Below are 6,085 nucleotides of genomic sequence, written 5' to 3'. Positions count from 1 at the left end.
GCCCTCCTAATCCCCGGTCCAGAAGGATCCATACTTACATTCTTTACTACAATTGATAAAAAGGGGTTAAATTTGTGTGTTAAGATAATTTTCGCACCACCCACTCATCCTTATTTTTCGCCCCTCTAGGATTTAGTGACAGAGCTTTTATGTCGACGAGGATTTCTGCAAACATTGATATAAGAGATTACTTCTGACGGTATAATTCCCATTCTACCTTTACTAAACTTTACTTATGCTCTAACATCGAGTGTGAAATGGGTTCAATCATGCTTACATGCACACTCACACTCTTGCATTTAGTCACTTTTACGTTTAAATTTATTCATATTTTTCACATCACTACACTTTATGGCTTTGTCACCTTCCTAGTGTCGTCTAACATAGCTCAATTTGGAGTCCAGGTGGACATTGGGTCGGGGTGTGTCAGTTTGGTATCTGAGCATAAGTTTGGGCAGTATTGCAATCATCACACAAGTGATGTAAACAATTGCAATTCTTGAAGTTTAATTGTCGAATCATGCCACCTTGTTGAGCACGAAAAATGTGTTAGCTTTTCCTAAGTTTTGGGTAATTTAGACGACTTATCGGCATTCTAGATGATAGTTTTGGCAAACACCTTTAGACTTTAAGTGAAAAACTTTCCTGCCAAGGCAAGATTAAGATTGAAGACAAGTTGATGGCCCTGAAGTAGGCTAATGTGTCAGTAATTGTGTACCACCGTTGATTTACCTATAAATCCCACTACTATTATCCTTTCATCATTACCAACCTTTCCAAGATAGGAAACCGCAAACAGCTTTGATCCTTAATAGTGTGCTTAATGAGTCACCTACCAAAATTCTTTTGAGGTTCTACTTTTTGTCGAAATCCCTAAAAATGTGTCACTTACCAGAATTCTTTTGAGGTTCTACTTTTTGTCAAAATCCCTAAAAATGTGTCAAGCGGCAATGTGGTAGCACTCAACTGAAGAACGTCTAGGGGATAATCACCCCTTGTCCCCGACAATACTAATCACTTAAACGTAGTAGTTATAATCCCGGATCTTCAAGAAGAAGATCAAATTCTGGTAAACCCCATTCTGAAGTAAAGTCAATAGCAATTCCTTTTCTCGAACTTTGAACACTTTAACCAACACGAGTTGTTATACCTACGATTAGCGGAAATCCTAGAAGCAATAACCAATTTCCCTTAGAATCAATAAAACCAACTCATAGGACCAGTTCCTTACCAATCAAATGAAACTATCCTTTGGAGCAGACTTTAACCTGTAATCAGCATACGCTGGCGTTACTCATTGATGATATCGTTCGATATCTAAGAACTGTCAACTAGTATTCAGGTGGTATGATTTCTGATACCAGACACATGCTAGTATTTGGGAGCGATACCTTTTTTTCCAGAATGCCAGTTCATAGTTTTAGGGTAGCGAACAATATCAAAATCTCATAAATGCATCAATTAGCCGTGCGCGATAAACTGACTAACAGTGACAACTTGGATCGAAGAAATTAAAATCGTGGAAACTTAGGAGCAAGCTTTGTAGGATGACAGTAAAGTCGTAGTTGTGTTAGTCATATTACCCAACCTAACACTTAGTTACAAAAAAAAACATACCGATTACGGATTTATCCAACCTAACACTTTATCCAAGAGCACCTCAAACCTAGTCGTGAAGACGATATACTAAACCTTAGGATTATACCTAGATTTTAGGTAATTCAATCGGGTGACGATTAAAAATCATTAACCCATACTTAATATTGATGGTCCATCCGACCAACTTTGTAAAGCTTAAGTTTTCTTAGAGTTGATCTGGAGTCTGGTTCGATTAGTTGAAGATCAGAAGCGATGATGATTCCACGATTACATTCAAAACTTGACAGGTCATTATAAGTTCCTTGTAATTTCATTTGGGTTGAAAAATGCTTCGATGACGTTCATGAATCTAACGTACCAACCATTCCACCCATATTTTCATGAATTCATGATTGTCTTATCAACAACCTTCTTACCTACTTCAATAGTGAGATCAAATTTTCTAAACACTGACAGTCAGCTCTATTTAGATTAGGTACCTTTCTTGGGAGATATGATCTTAGTAGATAGCATTCTTGCCAATCCCCAAAATGGTTAGAGCTTTAGAAAAATGAAAATCCTAACAAATTGGGAGATATCTTTAGTTTTGTCGATAACTATCGGCAATTTATTAGATATTTTTTTGCTGTATCGTTTTTCCTAAAAAATTGACCAAGGAAAGTTAGTTTAGTTTCAGATGTCGAATATGAATAAAGTTGTGATAATTGAGATGTTGTCTCTTTTCAATCATTGTTTGTACACTAATGTTTCTTTGGATGAATTGGCTACGTACGGATATAGCATGACAGAGTATTGCTTATGTTTTCTAACGGTTGGAACCATATGAAGTGAACCATCTTATTCATGACCTAGAGCCAATGGTTACCATCTTTACTTGAAAACCTAATGACACTTCTCTATGGAGATACGTGTCTAAAACCTTTACCAACCTCACAAACTTCTCAAATACATCTTCATTTGAAGGGTGTTAAATTTCAAATAACGGAAATGGAAGAACCAAATCAGCATCTATGATTGCACCATCGTGTATCACCCTGGTTGTGTAAACATAAATGCTAATGAACGCAACAAAAAGACATGTACGCTTGAACACTTTCAGCCTGTCCTATCCCATTTCAGTTTGAATTCATGAGTATTGATATGACATTACTTACAAATCATCAGGAAATCTTACTAGCTAATTTTAAAGCTCGACCTGCCTACTTTTGACTTGAGATGAAAAAGGAGATTGCTTAGTCATTAAGCAAATACCTGATTTGTTTGCAGGTCAAATTAGAAATAAAGAAATCATTCGAGTGGTCATTATCACTTTTGTATATGAATGGATATAGGGAAATATCACCATAAACTCCATGTACAAGATATCTTGTACATATAGAAATTATGATGATGTTTCAATAATTATCGACCGACTTGACAAGTTAGCTCACTTTCCGTTGGTCCAGAGGGTCTACATTTTAGACCATTTAGTAGAAAATTCCTCATTCTTGAATTTATCATATTTTCTGGCGTTTCGGTCAGTATCTACTATGATTGCGATTTCATATTCACCTCATTGTTCCAGAAGGCTTTCGAGTCAACCTTGGGTACTTGTCTACCCCTACTGCACTTCGTATTATTTCTGAGGCAGACATACTGTCTAGGAGAATTGCTCGGACATCAAAATTTTAGTTGTGACCATCTCGTTTTACCACCAAAAAATCAAATTAGGTACTTACACGCGTTCCTACATCAAAGATATGTGTTGAATCCAATTATCTCGTATTTTAGATTTGATGGACTTGTTTTGACCCTTAAATTTTTTTAGTGTTCTTTTAGCCTCCTCGGCATTCTTTTCGCTAAATCCAAGAGAAATTCACAATGAATCTGCTCGCTGAGGCATGTGTGAACCACATTGTTCGGTTACATTGTGTGCATGTCACTGTTGCATCTCATCATGATGTGCGTTTCATTTTCAAATCCTGGGAAGCCTTCTTGAAGGCCATGGGTACTAAGTTGTTGTCCAGTACCACAATTTCACCCTTAAACTAATAACCAGTATGAACTACCTATCTAGACCTTGGAGGACATATTGCGTTCGTTCGTTCTGGAGTTTCAGCTTGGTTGTGGCAAACACTTATCTCCGTTGGAGTTGTGTACAACTACGATTATTATTTCGATTTGGGTATGGTACCATTTGAGGTGCTATATAAAGATTCTACGGACAACACATGATAGACATAAGAGTATTGTGAATAGGTATTCGAAGGATCGACATTACAATGTAGGAAATTGTGTGATATCAACGATGTCATCCATGAGGGTAGTGCGTGAGCACGATCGAGGCGTAAATCAGACAATTTAGGCACATTTTTCCAATAAGTTCTTGATATTGTGGCTTGCAGACGGTAATATCGATAGCTTATTCGTTTGGTTCGTTAAGAAAGTCGGCAAATAGGCCTGTCTACGTTAGTATTTTTCATATTTACGATTATTATTTCGGTTTGGGTATGGTACCATTTGAGGCGCTGTATAAAGATTCTACGGACAACACATGATAGACATAAGAGTATTATGAATGGGTATTTGTAGGATCGACATTACAATGTAAGAAATTGTGTGCTATTGATGATGTCACCCATGAGGGTAGTGCGTGAGCACGATTGAGGTGTAAATCGGACAATTTAGGCACATTTTTCCAATGCGTTGTCGATATTGTGGCTTGTAGACTGTAATATCAATAGCTTATTCGTTAGGTTCGTTAAGCATGTGGGCAAATAAGCCTGTCTACGTTAGTATTTTTCATATAACTACGATTATTATTTCAGTTTGGGTATGGTACCATTTGAGGCGCTATATAAAGATTCTACAGACAACACATGATAGACATAAGAGTATTGTGAATAGGTATTTGAAGGATCGACATTACAATGTAGGAAATTGTGTGCTATTGACGATGTCACCCATGAGGGTAACGCGTGAGCACGATCGAGGTGTAAATCGGACAATTTAGGCACATTTTTCCAATGAGTTCTCGATATTGTGGCTTGCAGACTGTAATATCGATAGCTTATTCGTTAGGTTCGTTAAGCATGTGGGCAAATAAGCCTGTCTACGTTAGTATTTTTCATATAACTACGTTAAGCATGTGGGCAAATAGGCCTGTCTACGTTAGTATTTTTCATATAACTACAATTATTATTTCGGTTTGGGTATGGTACCATTTGAGGCGCTGTATAAAGATTCTACAGACAACACATGATAGACATAAGAGTATTGTGAATAGGTATTTGAAGGATCGACATTACAATGTAGGAAATTGTGTGCTATTGACGATGTCACCCATGAGGGTAGCGCGTGAGCACGATCGAGGTGTAAATCGGACAATTTAGGCACATTTTTCCAATGAGTTCTCGATATTGTGGCTTGCAGACTGTAATATCGATAGCTTATTCATTAGGTTCGTTAAGTAAGTGGGAAAATAGGCCTATCTACATTAGTATTTTTCATATAACTACGATTATTATTTCGGTTTGGTTATGGTACCATTTGAGGCGCTGTATAAAGATTCTATGGACAACACATGATAGACATAAGAGTATTGTGAATAGGTATTCAAAGGATTGACATTATAATGTAGGAAATTGTGTGCTATTGACGATGTCACCCATGAGGGTAGTGCGTGAGCACGATCGAGGTGTAAATTCGACAATTTAGACACATTTTTCCAATGAGTTGTCGATATTGTGGCTTGCAGACTGTAATATCAATAACTTATTTGTTAGGTTCATTAAGCAAGTGGGCAAATAGGACTGTCTACATTAGTATTTTTCATATATTGTTTGGGCTTGACCCAAAGATACACACACATATATTCTCAAAATACGTGACGATTATAAGGCGTGGGTAAAAATCATTTCTATTTTCAGTCTTAATTTTAATACAATTATTTTAATTTTATGTTATTGTAAATGTGTTTTTGACGTTAAGTTATTATATATATATATATATGACGTTATGTTATTATAAAGGTACAATATTATACTATTATACTGAAGAAGAAGGAAAGTTTGAGTTTGGAAGCATGAAAGAGGAATCATTGCAATCTAATAAGCTCATATTTATATATACTTTACATCAAATTCACTTGTCTTTTCTTAGGTTAGTTCCTTATATTTTTGAGCTATTTACTTTGTTTTTGTGTTTTCTAGGATTTGTCAAGCAAAGAAAAGAAAAATAGCACAAGTTGGATATTAAGTAACAAATTCGTCAAAACTGCCTGTGCAGGTCATCTAACTTTGGAAGCAAGTGTGAACAGATCAAAATGAATTAGAGATTAAGCCTTACATACTTGGAAAGCTACGGATGTCTATTTTCTGGATCATTTCGCGGATTGTTAATATCATTTTTGTAGAAGAAGTTATGGCCGTTTTAACACTGAAAGGTTCACAAGAGACTGGGCAGTTTGTAACTGCAATGAAAGCAATAAACCCAATAAATCTAGCAG

This window comes from Malus sylvestris, chromosome 4 (genome assembly GCF_916048215.2).
Source record: "Malus sylvestris chromosome 4, drMalSylv7.2, whole genome shotgun sequence".
NCBI lineage: Eukaryota > Viridiplantae > Streptophyta > Magnoliopsida > Rosales > Rosaceae > Malus > Malus sylvestris.
Note: the sequence above shows the minus strand (reverse complement) of the source record.